We start from the raw sequence: 24,002 nt of genomic DNA on the forward strand, positions 1-24,002 counted from the left end.
GTTGTTTGTTAAACATTTACCAGCACACCTCTGGATTCTATATAATAGATTTTGAACTCAGGTAGATGACTGAACAATGAGACAGCAGACTTCCTTTTCAACAGTTTAACTGCTCAACTTCTGTTCAATTAGGCAACATGAAGCAACTTCTCTCTTCCATTATTCCAATTCTGCATCTTGAGATATATGTGCATTTAATTCTGTGGTGCATCTCTTGAACTCATTCTTATTGACCCAAGAAGGTTGTAATTTTCAATGAGAGAACAATTTGATCTATGCATATATTCTAATTGACATTTTGGGAGAACTTTTTTGACATTTTATTTAAATATTTAATATTTAAAATTTTAATATTAAATATTAAATAAATTTAATATTGAATGTTCTTGAATGTTTGGTTCCTTAAATGGGCCCATAGTGGTAGTGAAAACCGTGGCCTGCAGTTATATAGGGGGTTATAATTGGTCCATATCTATCTATCTATTTATCTATCTATCCTGTTTAATGCTGTATAGTAGGTAAAATATTAGTTGGAGTCAGGAGAGAATTGGGCTTAAACCCACCTCTGAGTATATAACCTTCTTTTCCTTCCCCTAAAATGGGGAAAATACTACATACCTTACAGTATTGTTGTGAAGATGAAATGAGATAATGCTTAAGTGATAATGCTAATTTTTACTAATTTTACATCACTAATTATTAAAAGGTAATTCTATGTAGATGCCAACTCTTTTTATTTCCTAGGATGGGAAATGAGGTAGAGTGTCTGGAGAGCCTACTTTGGAGCTATGAAGGCCTCAGTTCAGGTCTCACTTCTGACACATACTGGCAAGTGTGACCCTGGGCCAATTACTTAAGCTCTCAGTACTCTAAAATTAGAAGTTGCAGAGAAGGTCCTGACCTATGTTAGGAGAAGAAATTTCTCTATTGATGGAGTTCTGAATACCAGTGCAATCCATTACAGTTATCCCTTCCGCATTGCAGGGGTTAGCAGCATGGCACCCCTATGATCTTGAAAATCCATGTAAAATGTTTTGGCTGCCCTTTCTACCAGAGAATAAGTCTGCATTTTTTCTTTTCTTTTTTTAAATGGGGTACTTTATTATAAAATTTGGGTTGATATTATGCAATACTATGCATATGTTTTATGCATTTCTGAGTTTCTAAACTTTTTGTATGTTGTCTGCTGGCCTTTATGTGTCATCTGTGGCTTCTGCAAAAATTCACACTTAATTTCTTATGTCAACCCATCATATATCAAAACCATGAAAGGGAAAGTCACAATGTGGAAGGGATAACTGTATTCTGACACTCCTCCCCAACTAACCACCAGGAAAGGCTTTCAAAGAGCTTAGAACTCTTTCACAGGGATCATTTGCACTATCAGTATCTAGGTAAGCTCTGTGAGGTTAGGAAGGGATTGTTGGATAATTGTGAGTTTTCATCTCCCTGGTGTTGAGAATTGTGAATATATAACTGAAATACTTATTAAACAACAAAATAGGGCACAAGTCCCTCAGCCTTATTTAAATGTTATGGTTTTTTTCCCCAAGTGATCTTGGAAAGTAATCCAATTACTTTTGCTTATAAACACAGCTTTTAACTTTTGAATCCCAAACAGTAGTGCTGAGACTCAGAGTAGTATTGGTAGTATTCTCACATACTTCCATTGAGTATCATCATTCTTTTTGTTTTTTGTGATTGTTGCCTTTTGATTTTACTTCACATTTATTTATGAATATATGTCCCTCTCATTTATCCTACTTAATTAGCTTTCCCCTTGTAACAAATATTTAAAAAGTTAAAAAAAATTCTGCAAAATCAGGCAGCACAATGACTGGTGATAGTATATACTATTTTCCATACCCTTAGCCTCTTATGTCTGTAATGAAAGGAGAGAAGGTGCATTTTTTTCAACTCTTCCAGGACCATTCTTGGTTCTTATAATTATTTATTCAGTTTCATTTATTGTTCTTCCCATTTACATTGTTGTATTGTGTATCTTGTTTTCCTAGATGAGCTTACTTTACTCTAAATCACTTCATATAAATCTTTTCATAATTCTCTCTATCATATTCATAAGGAAGGAAGGAAAGAAAGAAGGGAGGGAGGGAAGGAGGTAAAAAACAAGCATTTCTATATCACTTGCCATGTGCCAAACACTGTGCTAAGTGCTTTACACATATTATCTCACTGATCCTAACAACAACTCTGGTAGGTAGAGGTGCTGTTATTATTATTATTATTATTATTATTATTTTGGTTGGGCAATGGGGGTTAAGTGACTTGCCTAGGTCTCACAGCTAGTAAGTGTTATGTGTCTGAGGCTGGATTTGAACTCAGGTCCTCCTGAATCCAGGGCTGGTACTCTTTCCACTGCGCCACCTAGTGCCCCCTAGAGGTGCTGTTATTAACCCTATTTTACAGTTGAGGAAACTGAGGCCAACAGAGGTTAAGTGACTTGCCCAGGATCATATAGTTAATAAGTGTCTGAGGTTGGATTTACTTAGGTCTTCCTGACTCTAGACCCAGTGGTTCACTGAACAATCTAGCTGCCAGTAACTTCTTACAGTGTAGTAATTTTGTTACATTAATATACTAGAATTAGTTTAGCTACTCCCTATTCAGTGGGTCCCTACTTTGTTTCCAGTTCTTAGCTTCTTTTGTATTTACCACTTCCTGTTTCCTCTAGGCACAGTTATTTCCTCTAGCTTATCTCTAGTCATTAAACTCTGTCATGGTAGCCTTCTGTGAAATGTATGAAAAGTTCTAGAGTGTGTGTAATCCTAAATAAAATGGAGCAGAATACTCTGCAAGCTGGACTTCATCTCTTTTGACATATAACTGAGTTTTATGCATTTTATGGGAACTTGCATAATTTATTAATGTGTAGTGGTAGCACTTGGTTCCTAGTAGGTTCTAGGGTGTGTTACTTTTCTATGACTAAATGTAGTCATTTTGTTTTTAAGTGCCATTCTTCCTTTGTTCTTTTCCCTATCATTTTCTTCCTGCTAACTGTTGTCATTTCTACAACTCCTTTTTCTTAGATATTTGTGACTTCATAATAGCTCACATTTATATAGCACCTCAAGGATTTCAAAATGCTTTCCTTGAAACAGCTTAAGGCAGGTGGTACAGGCATTAATAGCTACATTTCACAGATGAGGAAACTAAGGCTTAGGAAGGCTAAATGGCTTGTCCATAGTCATACTGCTAGTAATTCTTCAAGTCAGAATTTGAAGTTAGGGTAAACATGAACTTAACAAGAGTGGTATGAAGTATTTTTTTGGAACTGGGATATGATAAATTGTGTTTCAGTTCTAGCAGTTCTAGCAGGCCTTAGAAAAGTGACAGAAAGACCTGAATATGAGATGCTGAGGAGTATCAGTCCTTGGTCAAGGCATTTACTGAGATGAATTAAAATTTTTAAATTTCTATTTATGGGTAAAAATGGACCAGTGAGACTTGCTTTTATTTTAATAGATAATAGATTATATATATATATATATATATATATATATATATGTATATATATATACACACACACACATATATATACATATACATATATATATATACACACATATATATATACATATATATATATATATATAAATATATATAAAATTTAATAGATAAGATTTTTTAAAAATCCTGTTCACCAAAAAGGAATATGATTTCTTAGGGGCAGCTAGGTGGCACAGCGTATAGAGTACTAGCCTTAGAATTAGGAGGACCTGAGTTCAAATCTGGCCTTAGACACTTACTAACTGTGTGATCCTGGGCAAGTCACTTAATGCTGTTTGCCTCAGTTTCCTTAACTGTAAGATGAGTTGGAGAAGGAAATGGCAAATCACTCAAATATATCTCAGTTCCTCACAATTAGTTTTTATAGGTCACTATAATTTGGGGGGTGGGGGCAACAGTCAGTCAGTCAATAAACATTTTAATTAATTAATTAATTAATTAATTAATTTATTAGGCAGTTGGGGTTAAGTGACTTACCCAGGGTCACACAGCTAGTAAGTGTCAAGTGTTTGGTCTGAGGCCGGATTTGAACTCAGGCACTCCTGACTTCAGGGCTGGTGCTCTATCCACTGCGCAACCCAGCTGCCCCATTAATAAATATTTAGTAAGTGCCTTTGTTGTTGTTGTGCCTACTATTAAGTGCCTACTATGTACTAAGCACTGTACTAGTGCTAGGGATACAAAGAAAGGCAAAAGACAGTCCCTGCCTTTAAGAAGCTCACAATCTAATGAGAGGATGACATGTAAAAAGAAACTGAAAAAGGTGGTGGGGATGACGAAGTCCAAAAGAGTATAACTGGGTAGGAAATGGTGAGACAGCTGCCCTGGGTGCCCTTATTAAATGGAGGCTTTGGGAGGAGCTCTGACTTTCCACCTTCTACTCTCTCCAAACAGAGGGAGGGCCCCAGAAGCAGAGGTTACTGAGGAGATGTGAGTTTCAGAGTTGATATGACCTTTCAGGATGATGAAATTCTGATGAAACTTGGATGAGTGTAGCCAGATGGGAAATGAAGTCTTTTTTATGAGTCTTATTTTTTTTAAGTCTAAGAGCTTATTAATCTTTTCTGGTGGATTCAGAAGTTGCACCCCAATAGTTGTATCAATAGAACAAGAAAGTTAGTGGTGAACTTTGAAATCCTTTTGGAAGTTACTATATCAATCACCATCTTAGCTGATGATTGGAAAGGAAGGAAAGCATGGTAAGGACTATGAGAACAGAGCTGCATGTACAAGACAGGCTGGGAGAGTGTAAATGACTGAAGAAGGGAATGATGCTGACGCAGGGATCATAGACACCTAAAGAAGTCTTTTGTTTATTTCAGGCCTTCAGATAGGAGTATCCAGGCAGACTGGTTGGTACCTGTGCTATTCTTAACCTAATGAGATAGTGTCTCTAGGCAGACAAAGGACAATTGGCGGCTAGCTTCTCCACAGTAATTTCTATGTACTTTGTAGACTACCATTGTGTCATTTTAGAAACTTATCTTCTCCGGAGTAAACAGTCCTATTTCCTTTAATAAAGGTGTAAGAGTAATCTGAATTAAACCAGGTTTTGGGCAAACACCCAAGCTTACCTATGTATAAAAATAATACTTAAAAGGTTTACTCAGCAAATGTACCCTAGAACATTACAGTCACAACCTGGTGCAGCAAAAATTGCAGGATACAGTGTTAGACAGCCTACTCAAGTTCAGGCTTCTATATTTACTAGTTCTATAGTCTTGGGTAAATTACTTAGGATTGTAGCTTGAGAGATGAAAGGCACTTAAGAGATTCTAGTCCAGAACCTTCATTTAACAAATGAGAAAACTGAGGCCCAGAGAGAGGAAATGACTTTTATCCAAGATCAAATAAGTGTAATAGCACAGCTGGGATAAGATCTCAGTACTTCTAATTCTAAATTTAAGTAATCTTTCCACTCTACTGCTCTTTGGGGCAACTTAATTTTTTGTGCCTCATTTTCCTCATCTGTAAAATAAAGATTAATTAAATTTGCAGTACCTCCCTTTCAGGGTTATTGCAAGAAAAGTGCTTTGAAACCTCAAAGTGCTATATAATTGGGAACTATTATTCTTTTAAAATTATTCTTCTTTTATTTTTAACATTATTTAAACTTCTTTTGAGTTCCAAATTCTCTTCCTCCCTCCCCATTCCTACCCCAACCAATGTACCAATTATACATATGAAGTCATGTAAAACATATTTCCATAATAGCTAAATGACACAAAAAGCAAGAAAAATAAAGAATTTTGGAAAACTATATTTCAATTTGCACTCAGAATTCATCAGTTCTTTCTCTGGAGGTGGCTAGCATTCACCTGGTTCTATTCACTTCGCATCAGTTTACTTAGGTCTTTCCATGGTTTTCTGAAACCATCCCCCTCATCATTTCTTAGAGCACATAGGTCCTTTTCCTTTTTATTTGATTTCTTTAGGGTACAGACCTAGGAGTGATATTGCTAAGTCAAAGAGTATGAATAGTTTTACAGCTCTTTGAGCATAGTTCCAAATTGTTCTCTAGAATGGCTGGACCAGTTCACAACTCCACCAACAATTTGTTAGTGTACTTAATTTCCCTCATCCCTTCCAACATTTGTCATTTCTGATAGGTGTGAAGTGGTATTTCAGAGTTGTTTTAATTTGCATTTCTCCAATCAATAATGATTTAGAGCATTTTTTTCATATGGCTATACATAGCTTTGATTTCTTCTTCTGAAAATTGCCTGTTCATATATCCCTTGACAATTTATCAATTGGAGAATGGCTCTTATTTTTATGAAATTGACTCAGTTACCTATATATATTTGAGAAGTGGGGCTTTTATCACAGAAATTTGCTGTGAATTTTTTTTTTGATATTACTTCATTGTTTATGGTACCTTTTATCAGAATGTACTTTCTTGATTATCTCTTTTAATTAGGTCTATTCTTGCTTTTTCTTTATCTGAGATCATGATTATTACCCCTGCCTTTTTTTTTACTTCAGCTGAAGCATTATAGATTCTGCTGTAGACTTTTATTTTAACTCTGTGAGTGTCTTTCTGTATCAAATGTGTCTCTAAACAACGTATTCTGCTATCTGCTTTCTTTTTGTTGGTGAGCTCATGCCATTCACATTCACAACTAACTTTGTATTTCCCTCCATCCTATTTTCTTCTCTTTGTCTTTCTGTCCTTTCCTGTCCCTCCTTTGAAATCTGTTTTGCTTCTGACCACTGTCTTATTTTACCCCATTTTGTTACTCCTTCTACTTCTTTTCTCTTATTCCCTTCTGCTCCTATTTCCTCATTGGGTATGCTAGTTTCTATGCCCAACTGAGTGTGAGTATGTATATCTATATACACAGACACTCAGAAAATATATATATATATATATATATATATATATATATGTGTGTGTGTGTGTGTGTGTGTGTGTGTGTATGTATATATATGTATGTATGTATGTATACACACACACATGCTTCCCTCTTTGAACTAATTCAGACAAGAGTGAGATTTAAGCATTGCACTCCCCTCATTTTCCCCTCCATTGTAAAAGCTCTTCCTTGCACTCCTCCTTTATGTGAGATAATTTTCCCCATTCTACCTCTCCCTTACCTCTGTTTCCCTTTCTCACCCTTTCATTTTTTTGAGACCATTCCAATATAATTGAATCACATCTGTGCATTCTGTCTACGTAGACTGCTTCTAACTGTCCTAATACTGATAAAGTTCTTAGGAATTACATGTATTATCTTCCCATAGAGTAAACAGTTTAACTTTATTGAGTCTCTTATAATTTCTCTTTTATGTTTACATTTTTATGCTTCTTTTGAATCTTGTGTTTAAATGTCAGATTTTCTATTTAGCTCTGGTCTTTTCATCAGGAATGCTTGAGAGTGCTCTCTTTCATTAAATTTCTTTCTCTTTCTTTCTTTCTTTCTTTCTTTCTTTCTTTCTTTCTTTCTTTCTTTCTTTCTTTCTTTCTTTCTTTCTTTCTTCTTTCTTCCTTTTTCTTCCTTCCTTCCTTCCTTCTTCCTTCCTTCTTCCTTCCTTCCTTCCTTCCTTCTTCCTTCCTTCCTTCCTTCTTTCTTTCTTTCTTTCTTCTTTCTTTCTTTCTTTCTTTCTTTCTTTCTTTCTTTCTTTCTTTCTTTCTTTCTTTCTTTCTTTCTTTCTTTCTTTCTTTCTTTCTTTCTTTCTTTCTTTCTTTCTTTCTCTCTTTCTTTCTTTCTCCCTGTATGGGGAGATTATTCTAGCTTGTAATACTAGCTCCTTTGTCTTCTGGAATATCATATTCCAAGCCCTCCACTCCTTTAATGTGGAAGCTGCTAAGTCTTGTGTGAAGCTGACTATTAGTTCCATGATATTTGAGTTGCTTCTTTTTGACTGCTTTCAATATCCCCCTTGATGTGAGAGCTCTGGAATTTGGATATAATGTTCCTGGGAGTTATCATTTTGGGATCTCTTTCAGGAGAAGATTGGTAGATTCTTTCAATTTCTATTTTGTCCTTTAGATTTAAGATATCAGGACAGTTTTCCTTGATAATTTCTTGTAATATGTTGTTGAGGTTCAGGGATTCTGGGACCCCAAAATATCAAGAGCAAGAGACATGGGTCCTCTCAGCCAAAAGACCAGGTTTATTAAAGACCTGCTATATTAGCCAGACTCTTAAAGAATCTGAGCATTAGTGAGATATTGGCCAGATTTTAAGAATCTGAGCATTTTAATGGAGATAAGATAAACTTTATATATAGAAAGACTGTGGGAGGGATCTAGGAGTGGCCAAGTATTTTGGAGTGACTGGAGGAGGGGTCTGGGAGAAGGGGTATCTTGATGGGACTGGCCAGTAAGCTGGGCTGACTGGAGGAGGGGTCTAGGGAGGATCTTGATGGGAGTGACTTGGAGGTCAAGAATGGGGTCTAGACAGGATCAAGAATGGGAATTGGAGGGGTGGCATCTAGAGGTAACAGATAATAGAGGGATGAGTTAGGTTAAGGGTAACAGAGAATTGGTAGATTGTGTATAGGTGATAAGGAAAGGCCAGTTGATAGGATTATAGCCTCAGGTGACCTCTAGAGACTTCCTTGATCAAATAGGAGAATTCAAGAAGAGTTCAAGGAGGGGGTTTCCAAACCCTGTACTCCATCAATGTCTGGGTTCTTTTTTTTTTTTTTGATTATGGCTTTCAAGTGGTCTAATAATTCTTAAAGTATCTCTCCTCAATCTATTTTCCAGGTTAGTTTTTTTTCCAGTGAGATATCTCACATTTTCGTTTTTTCATTCTTTTGATTTTGTTTTATTGTTTTTTTTTATGTTTTGTGGTGTCATTAGCTTTCACTTGCCTGATTTGAATTTTTAAGAAATTATTTTCTTCAGTGAATTATTGTACCTCCTTTTCCATTAGGCCTATTCTACTTTTTAAGGAGTTGTTTTCTTTAGTGATATTTTTTGTGCCTCTTTTGTCATTAGGCCAATTCTATTTTTTAAGGTGTTTTTTTCTTCAGTATTTTTGGTGCCTCAGTTACCAAGCTGTTAATTCTGTTTTCACATAATTTTCATGCATCACTCTCATTTCCCCAAATTTTCTTCTACCACTCATCTCTTTCTTCATTTTTCTTCTAGGAATTCTTGGGCTTGGGTCCAATTAGCATTTTTCTTTTAGGCTTTGGTTGTAGATGTTTTCACATTGTTGTTGTCTTCTGAGTTTGTGTCTTGATCTTTCCTGACACTACTTTTGCTCATTTTTACCGCCTATTTCTTGATTTTGAACTTTATGTTCAAATTGGGTCCTGCTCACCCCAGGGTGGGGAAGCATTGTGCCAAGCTTCAGGCTTTTTTGTGCTGCTGTTTTCAGAGCTAGTTCTGGGAGGTCTGCAAGTTTTTGGTGCTTTCAAGGTGATGTGATCTGGGGAGAGGTGTGGTCACCCCTCTCCTGGTCTGTGCTTTGCTCTTTACCCAGGAAAGGTACCTATTCCCCCACAGCTGCCTTGGAAATGTGATCAGGGCCCCTGTTCTCTTGTGACTCTCTGCTCTGGAAAAGAGAGCCACAACTACAGATAGGCAATAGAGTTGCCAACCAGTGCCAGCTATATCCAGTGCCAGCCATTTTAATCTCTTTCTGACCAGTTGTTGAACCTTCCTTACTGGTTCTGGTCTGAACCTGAAGCTGCAGGTGCTGCTGTGGCACTTTGGGCTAGCCTCCACTCCAGTGTCACAAAACATCTTTCCAACCTACTAAATTGCCTTAGGCTGGAAAAATGTCTTACCCTGATCTATTGTTGCTTTAGTCACTCCAAAATTTGATTTGAGGTGTTATTTTAAAGTTTGGAGGGGACTGTTGGGAGAATTTGGCTGAGATGCTGTCTTTAATCTGCCATCTTGGCTCCTCCAAGGGAGCTATTATTCTTAATATTTCAGTCCTGAAAGAGAACTGTAAGAAAATGACTGATAATTTATTATTGCCTGCCCCTCTATTCACCTCACACTAACAATTCATTACTAAAGAATGGAATTTACCTAAGTTACTGTTTGGGTTCATTTATAAAAAAATAGAATCCATTCACCTTATCTATATTAATGTTTGGAGGTGGTATTTCCAAGAGCCAACAGAAAGAATAGCTATTAATGATCCTGTGCAGTCAGCAGGGAAAAAAAGCAAAAGAAGCTATCTCTGCTTAGAGGAATACTTTGCATTAGCTCAAAAAGAGCAATGAATAGTTAAGTAGAGGTCAGGCTGGGGAAACTGGATCAGGCTTGTGTCAAATCTTTATAGCCTGACTTCATTATATGTTTTCAACTGAATTCCCAGAATATCAGGCACACCCAGATTTAAGTGTAAGTAGAAAAAACATTTTCTAAGCCACCAAAACCAAGAGAACTGGTGGCCTTAAGGACACATGTGGCCTTCTAAGTCCTTGGGTGTGGCCTTTTTACTGAGTCCAAATTTTACAGAACAAATCATTTTATTAAGGGGATTTGTTTGGTGAAGTTTGGGTTCAGTCAAGGGGAAGCACTAGAGGGCTATACTCGCCAAAGGCAAAGGTTTCCCACCCCTACCCCAAACAAATGACTTTTTAGAATGCTTGCCACTTTCCAATCATCTACACCTTTGTTCCCTTCATTAGGGTAGATAAGGTGAGTGGACTCTCATTTTTTTCATAAGTGAACCTTTATTATAACTTAGGTAAATCCAATCTTAGACAGATATTGAGCATATGATTTACATTAGATTCCACAGGGTTTCCTTTCCATTCAATATCGCAATGAGTGTTGTTGCATTGTTTAATGTTTCATTCTGGAAATGGCTGTGTGTGAGGTTGTGTGAACAGTCTCTCCACATCCTTTTCCTTCTTCCAAGATTTCAAGTCTGGATTGGTTCTTGTTTATAAAGCTTTTCATGATGCACTGCTGAGAAAAGATGCTGCTGAAGAGACCACATGGATGTATTTCACAACTGTGCCATTTTGTCAAGTTATTTCAAATATAGTCTTTCAGAGGCTGGAAGATTCCAAGCCTCCTCATCAACAGACTTTGAGAGGACTGAGGATCTGGTTTTTAAAAAAAGGCAGATTTATCTTCAGTATTATAAGTCCCTTTGATCATAATATGTTTTATTATTAAGCTGATGATTGAGAAGAAGTCATGGATTCTGGGGGCAAGTTTTACACAGGGCACCAGAGAAGATGCCAAAGTTGGGAACTTGTCACAGCACAATGATTTTGAGAGGGCAGAGCAGAGCAGAATGGCAGGCTGCTCATGTCTGCCTTGACTTTCAGAGATTCTTAGGTGGAATAATGTCATTCCTGCCTTCTGCTGAAGCATTTGGGCTGGGTATTTTCCGGAGGTCTTGCAGGTGTGGAATTTTGTCCTCTTTTCTCATACTAATTAATACTCATCTTTGATCTTGGGGAAGGTGCTGAACCCTCTTTGCCTTGACTTTGAAAAATGGCATTTGGTATTATATTTTTTATATCTTTTTTTTTTTTAAAAGGCAATTGGGGTTAAGTGACTTGCCCAGGGTTACGCAGCTAGTAAGTGTCAAGTGTTTGGTCTGAGGCTGGATTTGAACTCAGGTCCTCCTGACTTCAGGGCCAGTGCTTTATCCACTGCACCACCTAGCTCCCCCTGGTATTATATTTTAAAGCTGAAAAAAAAATCTTCAGGATGTGATACTTGCCAGTTGTCAGTGAGAAATCTTCACAGTGATGTTTGAACCTAGTAAACTCTTATTTATCTAGATCTGTTGGTGAATAGGGTATGCTATTTAGCTAAGCATATAGTCTGTTTATCCAGAAGATCATAGATACTGAGCTAGAAAGGATTGTAAGGATCATGTGGTCAAACTTCTTAATTTTATTTTAAATGAGTTTTATTGATACCTTTTGCTTTTACACCGCTGTCTTTTTTATATAACCTCCAAATCAAACTCATCCCTTGTAATAAAAAAAAACAGTTAAGAAAAGGTCCATTATTGATTTTTCAGTTACTCATGGATAAGCTTGCTTCTCGTGATCTTTTCCTATACATTGTTATGGTAATTGTGTATGTTGTTGTTCTAGTTTGGCCTATTTCATTCTGTACCAGTTCATACAAATCTTCTCATTTCTCTCTGAGTTCCTCAGTCACCATTAATTACTTCATACTAATATTCCCTTATATCCATATACTGTATTTTGTTCAGCCCTTCTCCAGTTGATGAGTGTCCACTTTGTTTCCATTTTTCTGATTCCACAAAAAGTGTGGCTATGAATATTTGGGTATGTATTAGAAGTTTGTTTCTATATTTGACCATCTTGGGGACATATGGATCAAAGTTTATGAAGAGTTTAATTACCTTTCTTTCATAGCTCAAAATCAGCCTCCTTATTTTATAAATGAGAAAACTGAGACCCTAGAGAGTAAGAGACTTGCCCAAGATTCTATAAGTTGTAGGGCCAGAGCTAGAATTCTAAGTTAGGTCCGCTGACTCCCTCTCTAGCACTTTCCACTGTATCAGGCTGCTTCTAATAAATGCTTACTGAGCACCTACTCTACAACCTCACTCAGTACAGAAGTAATGAGGACAATACGAAGGATGCTGAGGACCACAGCAAGCTTACAACTGGATAAAGAATTTAACCCTTATACACCAATTGATGTAATGCCAAAGATAGAGATATGTGATTAGGACAAGGGCAAGAACAAAGTGCTTTGAGAGTTCTGAAGGGAGATGTCTTCCCTAATCCCCCCAGGTGAAAGTTTTCAGAATGTCAGTGTTAGAAGGGACCCTTGGAAGTCATCTAGTCCAGGGGAAAAACATATGCTTATATAAATATTTACAAAATATGTACGAAATAACCACAAGGTGATTTTGGGGGAAAGGCACTAAGAACTTGGATCAGGAAAGGCTTCCTATGGAAGATAGTGCTTGTGCTTTACAGACATCTCCACTCCAAATGTTCACATGGACTATTTGTGCCTGACCTGTGGTAGAGCCTTCCAATCTCATGTTGGTCTGATCAGCCACAGTCAGACACACTGTACCTTGACCCCAACATAGTGATGCCATTTTGATCCTCTTCAAGAGCAAAGGACAACAAGCAGTGCTTGTGCTGAACTTTGAAGGAAAGGAGGAATTCTCCAAGGAGGAGGTCCTGGGATCATTGAGCTCCAGCTAGAAGCGATCTTGGAGCTAATCTAGTCCAGTCACCTCATTTTACACATGAGGAAACAGGCCCAGAGAGATGAAGGGATCTTCCCTGAAGGGGGAGTTCATTTCAGGCTTGAGGGCATCCAGTGCAAAGGCAAAGAAATGGCAAATGGCAGGTTGTGTGTGAGCAACAACAAGAAGGCCATGTTGGCTGGGCTATCGTTTATGTGAAGGAGAGTCATGTATAATCAAGCTGGAAAGGTAGGTTGAAACAAGGTTGTAAAGAACTTTAAATGCTAAATAGGGGAGTTCATTTTTGATTCTAGAGTTAATAGGGAACCAGTGGAGTTTAATGAGTAGGGAAGTGATATGGTCACACCTGTACTTTTGGAAAAACAATGGATACAATGATGGATTGAAGAAGGCGGAGGGAAACCAATCAGGAGTCTATTGCAATAATCCTGGTAGAGGTGATGGCCACTGTTCCTCCACCTGAACCAGGGTGGTGGCTATGTGTGCAGAGGGAAGGGAGTAGGTACAGTTGCTACCTGCCCAAGTGGAATTTGACCAGAATGATCACAGTAGACCAGTTTCTATCACCATTATAAAGATATGCAGGAGTGGGCCATATTAAGCAATTCAATTTTTAAGATGTAGCTTACTGGTTTTTCATGAGTAGATGTAGCTCACAATGCCATCATGAACTTTGAAAGACAAAATGATCACTTCTGAGAATCTCTTTGCCATGGTCAGCTGTATTTGTTTATAAGAACCTTTTGCTTTTCAGTGAAGTTTTGACTAGAAATAAAAAATAGTCTAACTGGTTTATTAAAAACCACTCAGAAATTCCCTAATTGATAACCACTCATAAATTCCCCAATTGATAAATGGTCAATGATACAAACTGGCACTTTTTAAGAGAAGAAATCTAAGCTATCTATAGCAAGTGGTCAAAATAAGGTAAAGTGAGGCACAGAGTTCTGAGCATGATTAATTTATTAGTAAAGCATGAATTTACCAATAAATAGGGGATCTCAGATTCCTCAGCAAAGCTAAGACCCTGAATGAGGGGGGCAATTCACTTTTCTGATTTTGAGGAGTACAGCACAAAGAGCGGGACTTTATAGGTAAGGAACAAGTTATAATTGGTTAAAAGAGCTCAATGTCATGAATGGAGAAATCAGTATGATTGGTTACAGAATTGAGGTGTGGAGGACAATATGATTGGTTAGAAATTGAGACTAGAGATTAGCAACAAACCATCCTTCCCTCCTGTGACAAAGGAATGTTTATTGTTCAAGTCCACCTGTAAGGTTAGAGATAGTGGAACCAGACATCTTTGGATTAACAAACCAGACATCCTTGAAGGATAGCTTGGTGGTGTAAAGATTCTAGACCACACTGCCTGGTGTCTACCTGCCTCCTTCAAGGGTAACAGATTTCCTTGACACAAGACTAGAACAGTGATTAACGAGAGAACTGAATTTCTAAACTTCTAAATGAGAGGGAAGGAATAAGACGTGTACATAAATAGTTATGATGCAAAACAAGAATGTAATAAGTCAAAAGTAGAGGTCCAGAAAAAGTGTTATGAGGAATTTTAGGAGAGAGAGAGGGAGACCACCTTTAGCTGGGGGAATCAACAAAGTAGCAACTGAGTTAGTGTTAAGTGGCCCTTAAAGGAAAGGAGTGATTTCAAAAAGTAGAGATTGGGGTGAGGTGGAGGAGAATCCATCTCTTCCAGTTAACAGAATGGAGATTGAATATGGGAATAATGGTGAGTAATTCAATTTAGCTGGAATATAGAGTATGTGAAAAAGAGAATTGTGAGATAAGGCTATAAAAGTAGGCTGGAACCATATTTGTGGAGGGTTTGAAAGTAAGGAACAATAATAGGGAGTAAGGAATTTATGCTTGTTTTGAGTACGTAATGGGGAGCCATTGACATTTTTTAATAGAGTGGGACAGCAATGTGAGGGACACAGGAAACCCAATTAGGCTACAACAGTCTAGGTGAGAGATGATAAGGCCCAAACTAAGGTTTGGGAATGTACTATGTACTAGTCGTAGTAAGGTAGTAGGAATGGGAAGAATAGGATGAATTTAATAAATATCATGGAGGTGGGAATTACTAACACTTCTTTGTAAGCATGTCTGACAGTATCAAATATTTGTTTCTTTTACAGTTGGGCAAAACTGAGGCGGAGGGAAGTTGTGATTGTCGAAGCCGCAGATAAAATGCTTGGTTCTCAAGATAATCTCCTCCTTGATTGCTTAGCAGCTGAAACAGCACCCCACACAGTTCCTCCTGCCCTTTAGGTTAGTTTCCCACCACAATTCAAGATTGTTGAAAATGGAAACAGCTCATGGTTTGGTTTCTTTCTCCTTCACCTTCCTAGTTGATCTTGGACTGTACCATATATGGGGGGGGGGGAAGCAGTTGGCAAAGCCAAAACCAATCTGTTTAGAAGTTATGCAGTATTCTTACACTTTAACCTGTAAAAATTCTTAGGCCATTTAGTGGTTTGGAAGGATTTTCATGAGTACTGCTTCAGCTAAAAGATAGTAAAAGTAAATGCCTTAAAAATAACTGAACTTTGGCTTACAACAAGGTCATTGTTTGGCAACCTCCACAGTTCAAAACCTTTCCAGAGCTTTGAGGAGGAAATGACTGTGAAACAAAATAGTGATTAAGGAAAGGAAGGAAGGAAGAAGGAAAGGAAAAGGACAGAAAACAAATTAATATTTGCCTTGGTTACCAAAGATTAATCCCATTTCTTCTAAATGCTTTACCCCATATTTGGAGTAAGGCTAAAAGTACAAAGAATTAGTTTAGCTTTGCTTTTTTTTTCTTCCTCTCTCTGAAATTGGTTTTGCAGAACTGGAAATTTGGCAACATGCATGGAAACTAGCAAATCAGTTTATAGCATTCTGTGCCTTTCAGTTTATTGAAACCCACAAGAATGAGGAAAGGCTGTATGGCTTCAAATAAGAAAAGGTCTTAATGTTACAGGCCTTGCATTTTCTGAATGTTACTTTTCCCCCTGCAAATTTAATGTTACGAGAATGGCACGTCTAGCTCACAGTTCACTGACAGTGGCCTCTCAGCCTTAAATCAAGCAGGATTTCAGCTCTGTTGTCTCTGCCTTTTCTTTTTTCCTTTTCCTTTCTCATGCAGAAAGCACTTAGATGTTTCTTAAGCTTGAAGACAGAAGGACTTCATTATTTATTTTTCCTTGTGAATAAGTGAGATGGTTTTGATCAAATAGAATCTCCTGGCTCATCCTATTCCTTTCTCTGTTTTCCGAACCAGGCACCATAGCACAACACTGCACAGAGTGAACTGATTAAAAACAAGTAGAAAGTATCTGTGTAGTTGAGAAGTTCTTCACCTCTTTTTATGGGGTTTCCTTATCCTGGAACGTCCCTTTGCTATGTTGGTCTCTTTCAGAAATTCCTCCCAGAGCTTCCATTTTGAAGGGGGGCCCAGGCTGGCCAACTTTTGTTCCCTTCCAGCTGTGCTTTGGGCTTTCTAGATTTTGACACCATGCTTCACCCTCAGTCCCTGGAGCCTACTCATCTGGACGTTCATCAGTCTCCCCAGCTTTCTCAGCATACAACATCCCTCTGCTACGCTGACTTTTCTTTCTTCCATTATTGAGTTCCTGTAGCTTCCATTTTGGGTAAGGCCCCCAGCCAGCTAGCCTTCATCCCTCTCTCAGCTCTGCTTCTGCCTTTCCTGTCTTCAGAACTATGCTCCTGTATGGATACCTTCACACAGTCCCCTCCACCACTCCCCCCAGCTTTTCGTCTCCCTTTTGTGCAGGCTTCCCCGTTAGAATGTAAGCCCTTTGAGGGCAGGGACTGTTTTTATTTTTTGATCGTATATTTCTCCCCAGTGCTTAGCGCAGTGCCTGGCATATAGTGTATGCCTCATAAATGCTTAGTGCTTGCCTTGCCTCATGGCATGGACCACTTTGGCGGACCACTGAGGAGCCCTTCTCAGAATAATGTCTTTAAAATGCATAAAATAAAATATATAGGTTTGCAAAGCAATCCAATTATATTGAAATACAGTTATCACAATATTAAGACAAGTTCATGGACCTAGCTTAAGTAAGCATGGTATGGTTATATGTTTGTGTTCTGCAACTACACTCTAGTGAGGAACTTAATGTGGTGTAGTGAATACTTACCTTCTACTGGGTGATATCCCCCTAGCTTTACTTCATAGTGGTCATGTTTGGAGCATCCGTATTCTATTAAAGAATGTGCCAGGTGGACATGATTGGGAAAAGTAACTGGCCATAGTTTAGTTCCTTTTTAAAAAAAATTTTTTTTATTTTTATTTTTTTAGTTCAGTTCCTTTTAATGCAGGCTTTAGCAGCCACCATTCAATGTTTTGGCTTTCCCCTGATGGACCACTCCTATTGAGTGTACTTCCTTTTTTGGGGGGGAATATTTGAATTCACTGTGTAGTATCACTGTATAGCATGTCAGAACTGTAAGGGGCCTCAAAGGCCTTCTAGCCCAATCAGTACCAGAGGCATGTCCTCTTTGCAACTTCTTCAACTGTAATTGTTAGGAAAATTTTCCTTACATGGGGCTAAAATGTGCTCTCTGCAGTTTCTACTGATTACACCTAGTTTTACCTGATGCGACGAGACAGAACAAATTTAAAGCTACATTTATTGTGCAGTATGATGAAAAGAATACTGGCTCTTGAGTCAAAGGATTTGGGTTCAAATCCTGACTCTGATACTTACTACCTATGTGACCTTGGGAAGTACCTTGACCTCCCTGGGCTTCAGTTTGCTCATCTATAATATGAGGAGGTACAACTAGATGGACTCTGAGGCCCTTCTAACTCTAGATCTGTGATTCTGTTACTTCTTTTTTTGTTGATTTAAACAAATGTGTAATTGTTTTAAAACATTTTATAGGTGACTTTTGTTTTGTTATTACTAGTTCATCACTTCTCTACTATGATATTGGAAGTGAGTTTCATTGTTAGGACTGTAGAATCCAGATAATCAATGTAATTATAGATGTAATTCTGGCATCTTTTTTGCATTGTTTTCCTTCATGTTATTGTGGCTGTCATGTATGTTTAGGTCTTAGTTCTTTCTTTGCTTTGCAGTAGTTTAAGCAAGTCTTCTGAGGTTTCTCTGAACTTCTCAGAGTTGTTGGGTTGTATATCACAATAATACTCCATTATATTCTGGTACTGTAGTTTGCTCAGCCATCGTCCAGATGATGGGCACCCACATTCTTTTTAGTTTTGTGCATGCGTCAGTAGTTATTGGTGTCCTCTCATTCAGCTTTTATTTTTTTGTTACACTATTTTCCGTTTTCCTCTACTTCTTAGGTATCTTTATCAGTTCAAGAAGCATTTATTAAGTTCCCATTTATGGAAGGCAATTCAAGTCTATAGTCAGTCAATACACATTTATTAGGTACCTACATTGTGCCAGACACTATGCTAAGTGCTAGGGATTCAAAGAAAGGCAAACAATAGTCCCTGCCCTCAAGGAGCTCACAATCTAATGGGAGGGGGATATCACAGACAAACAACTATGTATAAACAAGCTATGTGTAGGACAAATAGGAAATGATCAGTAGAGGGAAGGCATTATAGTTAAGAGGGATGGGAAAAGGCATTTATTAAACACCTACTATATACCAGGCACCATGCTAAACTCTAAGGATACAAAGAAAGTAAAAAAAAAGGTCCTGCCCTCTAAGAGCTTATAATCTAATGGGTGGATAACACAGGCAAACAGCTATGTACAAACAAGCTATGTGTAGGTCAAACAGGAAATTATAAATGGCGAGAAGGCTCTAGAGTTAAGAGGGATAGGGAAAGGAATTTTTAAAGCATTTATTAAGCATCTACTATGTACCAGGCACTGTGCTAAATGAGGGGTACAAAGAAAGGCTAAAGAAACCCCAACAGTCCCTAACCTCAAGGAGCTCATAGTCTAATTGTGGAGACTACTTGCAAATTTGGAGATAATCTCAGAAGGAAGAACTAGCATTAAGGAGGATTGGGAAAGGCTTCTTGGAAGCCCTATGCCAAGTACTGATATTGCAAAGACAAAAAAAAATGTATCATCAAGTAGCTTCTATTTTATTGAGGAAAGTGGCATTTACAACAGCATTTATCTAAGCAAATAAAAATATACACAAAGTAAATAGAAATTAATTTTGGGGATAGAAGAACACCAACAGCTAGGGGAATCATGAAAGATAATATAAAAGGTGGCAGTTGATCTGTGCCTTGAATTGAGATATGGATTCCATAAAATAAAAATGAAGAGGAAAAGCATTTGGGTAAAGTCATCAACCTGGGAGACGGAATGTCACATAAGGAAAAGCAAGTAGGTCATTTTGGCCCTTCTCCCTGCAATAGTTGGGAAAGTGATCCTAAAGTGTTTACAAGATCGGGTTGCCTCTGGCACAGATTTCCTTAGTGGAAATTCCTTGGTCCAGTTCAGTTGCCTTTTCCAACTTCATCTTAAATGCCATTTTAACTTTCTTGTATGATGTGTAGTTTTTGCTAACTAAGATGGTTTCTCTAGGGGTTTTTGGCTTCTCTTTATGATGGCTTTTCCATTGGTTAGAGTGTTAGTAGAAATCATGATAATATAGGTCAGTATCTTTAGTTTTTTTTCAGATCCTCTTTTTTTTTTTTGGCTTTTATGGCCTATATGAATAGGTCACGTTGAAGTTGTTATAATTGTCATCAATGTCTTCTTTTTAATCTTTAGCCTTTCTGCTAACTTGATGTTGCTTTTGACCTTTGCTCTAACTAGCTGATGGTTATGGTTGCACATACACAAGTTATCTGATATGATTTCTACATCTGTAACCAGTCTGATGTTGATCTAGTTCTTCCTTTCTTTATTCCTTCTTTCTTCCCTCCCTCCCTTCCTTTTTGCTTCTCCCTCCCTCCCTCCTTCCTTCCCTCCCTCCCTCTCTTCCTCTTATCTTCTCTGCCTTTATCCCTCCCTCCTTCCTTCCTTCCTTCCTTCCTTCCTTCCTTCCTTCCTTCCTTCCTTCCTTCCTTCCTTCCTTCCTTCCTTCCTTCCTTCCTTCCTTCTTCCCTCCCTCCATCCTTCCCTCCCTCTCTTCCTCTCTCCTTCTCTACCTTCATCCCTCCCTCCCTCCTTCCTTCCTTCCTTTTTTCTTCTCCTTAGGGGATCACTCAGTCATTAGTCAATCAGTCAGTCAACAAGTATTATTTCGGTGCCTTTTATCTGCCTTTGGTCCCTGGGGAGAGTGGACTCAAACTTAAGTCTACCTGGCTTAAACCTCACCGGGCTCAGGTGCTATTTCTTGCTAACTATGACTTCTCTTCCTGGAGGTCCATAGCATTTCTACCTCCTCCTTCAAGCTGCCAAGGAAAGAGAATGTCTGTTCATGCCTTCTGTATGCACACTGAGTTCCAGCTCAGCATAGTTAAAATTCTTTTCATCACCATGAAGGAAGCCAACAGGAAACATTAAGTGAACACCTGTGTGTGCACTAAATGGGGAAAGGGCCGCTTTAAATAGGCATACCCAGAAGCAAGCTCATCAAGCCTCCATGTGGGTTGCAAAGCATGTTGCTCTTATGCCAAGGACAGGACTGAAATTCCCAGTCCTCCAGTTACATAGGCTTCTAAGTTGTGGAATACCTAGGTGGCACAGTGTATAGAGGGCTGGCTTCAGGTCAGCAAGACTTGAATTCAAATCCAGCCTCAGACACTTACTAGCTTGACCTTGGGCAAGTTACTTAACTTCTGTTTGCCTCAGTTTCCTCATCTGTAAAATGGAGTAAATAATAGTACCTACCTCCCAAGGTTGTTTTGAGGATTAAATGAGATAATAATTATACAGTGCTTAGCATGGGGCCTGGCATGCAGTAAGCACTATATAAATATTAGCTATTATTATTATTATTAGTTTATAAGACTTTGACCTCGTTTGTTAAAATTGAGCCATAGTTTGCAACATACAGTACTTTTTGCTATCTTCCCCTATATCCACTGTTGCATTGAAATCAAAGTATATTTGACTTGGTTATTAGAGTCTTGTCAAGTTCTTTGTAGAATTTCTCTTCCTCTTCATCCTCTGCAGCGGATGTTGGTGCATAAGCTGTAATTATCTTGTATTTTTGCTTATGTTCATCACAAATATGATAAGGGATGACTGTCCCATAAAATAACACTTATTGTTACTCTTGAGTGTTCAATAAAACCAACTCTCCCAACTCCTTGTTTCCCTCTCTAAGGAGAACCTATCTTTCTTTCCATTTATCTATAGCCAAAAGGATGTAAACACTGGGTTCCTGGTATGCCCAGGAACCTACCAATGTCTCAAAAATAATTTATAATTTGCATCTCACTTTAAAAGCAAAGCCTAGTTGTAATTTATCAAAAAATTTAGTTTACTTAGTTTGATAAATAAAAATAATATCCTTTATGATTGAATATTCAATAACTGTTTGCTTTAGAAACATTCTCTGGGTATGCAACCTAACAAAATGCTCTATGTATATCAATGCCTACAGCCTCCTTTTGTCTTCTGATTTCATTCATTGCAAGAATATCAATATAACTGTGATTCTATTATGATAATAGGTAAATTCATTTGTTATTTGGCAAAGATCTCACACTTATAGTATCTATAGTAAATGGGATATTAATGGAAAATCCAAAAACCTTTATTATGCTTAGCACCTTCTGCTTCCTTTTCTATCACTATACCGTTATTCCTACAGAAGTTGTTCAGTTGTTTCAGTCCTGTCCAACTCTTTGTCAACCTGTTTGTTTTTTGTTTTTGGCAAAGATGCTAGAATGGTTTGTCATTTCCTTCTCCAGCTCATTTTGTAGATGAGGAAACTGAGGCAAACAGGGTTGAGTGACTTGCCCAGGGTCATACAGCTAGTAAATATCTGAGGCAGATTTGAACTCATGTCTTCCTTACTCCAGGCCAGGTGCTCTATCCATTGCACCACCTTTATTGCCTTTAGAGGCAATAGGACCTAGGGTTATTTTGTATTTTCTTTATTTTGATGGTTGCTGTGGTTAAAGAATTCACTACTTGCTGGTTATCATTCCCTCCACATGTAGTAAGGTTGATCCATGGACTAGAAACTCATTTTGAAGCCAAGACTATTCTTTAAGCCTTTATAACATGGTAGAACCTGCCCAAACTTATATCCCACTGACATGGACTTCAAGAACCAAGGCATCCTCCTCTGGATATGCTCAAGCTTGTCAATATTCTTTCTAACATGTGGCACCCAAGTCTGAACACAATATCCCAGACATAGTCAGACCAACATGTTATAATAATGGTGATGATGATGATAACTAGCAGTTATGTGGTATTTTAAAGTTTACACAGCACTTTCCACATATTATTTCATTTGATCCTCTCAATAACCCTCAGAAACAGGTATAATTATTTTCCTCATTTTACAGATGAGGAAATTGAAACTTAGGGAGGTTAAGTGATTTGCTCAGAGTTTTATAGTTAATAAGTGTCTGAGGCAGGGTTTAACTCCAAATCATTCTGACTCCAGGTCCAGCACCTTATTTTGACACCTAGGTGCCTCACAGTATAGTAGGATCATCACTTCTCTGATCTAGGACACTATGCTTTTATTAATGGATCCTAAGATTGCAGTAGGTTTTTTTTGTTTAGTTTAGTTTTTTTTTTGCTTGTACATCACATGGTTGACTCATTTATCTTGCAGTCCATTAAACAGAATGGAAAAGCATTTATTAAATACTTTCTGTCTGCCAAGTACTATGATAACTGCTGGGCTTACAAAAAGAAAAGCAAGACAAGTCCCTGTTTTCAAGGAACTCGAATTCTACTTCAGCTTCAGGGCAGATGGGAGGGGCCAGTGGTCCTTAGGGGCACGGCAGCAGGTCAGACAGCAATGCCAAGAGATCTAGGTCTTTTTCATATGACACTTGCTAGCTGTGTGACCTTGGGCAAATCACTTAATCACTGCCTGACTCACTTTCCTCTTCTGTAAAATGGGGATAATAATAGCACCTACCTCCTAGAGTTGGTGTGGGGATAAAGTGAGATAATATTTGTAAAGCACTTTGCAAACCTTAAAGTGTAACATAAATCCAAGATAATACTAATACTGTTACTTGGTCACCTCTCCATTTTATAAGGAACTGCTTTAGAACAGACTTTCAATGTCATCAGTTAAATTCAACAAGCATGTATAGTGCACAATACTAGACACTCAGGACACAAAGACAAAATGAGAAGTTCCTGCCTTGAAAGAGCTTATATTCTACTAATGGAATGCCACATGTTCATAGATGAGCATAATGCAATGTAATTTGAGAAGGAAGAGAATCACTATATTGACTGAGTCTGGGATCAGGGAAGACTTAGTGAAGGAGGTGTCATTAGAGCAGAACTTAGAAGGAAGATAAAGATCCAGAAAGGAATTGAGGGGCAACTACGCAGTGCAGTGAATAGAGCACAGGCCCTGGAGTCAGGAGGACCTGAGTTCAAATGTGAGCTCAGACTCTTGATACTTACTAGCTGTGTGACCCTGGGCAAGTCACTTAACCCCAATTGCCTAGCCAAAAAAAAAAAATTGAACCACTTATGATCTGCCATCAAGTTCTCTTTCTAGATTCCATAAGTAAGTTGATTTTTTCTGTTTACCATCTCACCAGCCACCTTCCACTGCATCTTATTCTGCTTAACTGGTACTTCAAATCTCATTTTGGCAATCTATTATCCATTCTTTCCAATTACTCATTTAATTTAAGAAGGCAGAGAAGAAGGCTACATTTAGTAAGGTTTCTGGAGAGCATGGTACACATAGTATTTAAAGATTTTG

At 38.0% G+C, this 24,002-nt stretch overlaps 1 protein-coding gene across 7 annotated transcripts in view; it reads left to right on the plus strand.

The window, feature by feature from the left end:
- LDLRAD4 (low density lipoprotein receptor class A domain containing 4) overlaps positions 1-24,002 on the plus strand; it is a 578,389-nt gene that overhangs the window by 55,082 nt on the left and 499,305 nt on the right. For 5 of the 7 annotated variants that reach the window (XM_078153535.1, XM_020985600.2, XM_020985593.2 and 2 more), the window contains exon 2: positions 15,323-15,455. The exons of the other annotated variants lie outside the window; for them this stretch is intronic. The gene's annotated coding sequence lies outside the window, so the exon portion shown is untranslated. The remainder of the gene's footprint in view (positions 1-15,322; positions 15,456-24,002) is intronic. 7 annotated transcript variants of the gene reach the window in all.

The sequence above is a fragment of the Phascolarctos cinereus genome, unplaced genomic scaffold, assembly GCF_003287225.1.
Source record: "Phascolarctos cinereus isolate Bilbo 61053 unplaced genomic scaffold, phaCin_HiC Scaffold_4;HRSCAF=312, whole genome shotgun sequence".
Classification (NCBI taxonomy): domain Eukaryota; kingdom Metazoa; phylum Chordata; class Mammalia; order Diprotodontia; family Phascolarctidae; genus Phascolarctos; species Phascolarctos cinereus.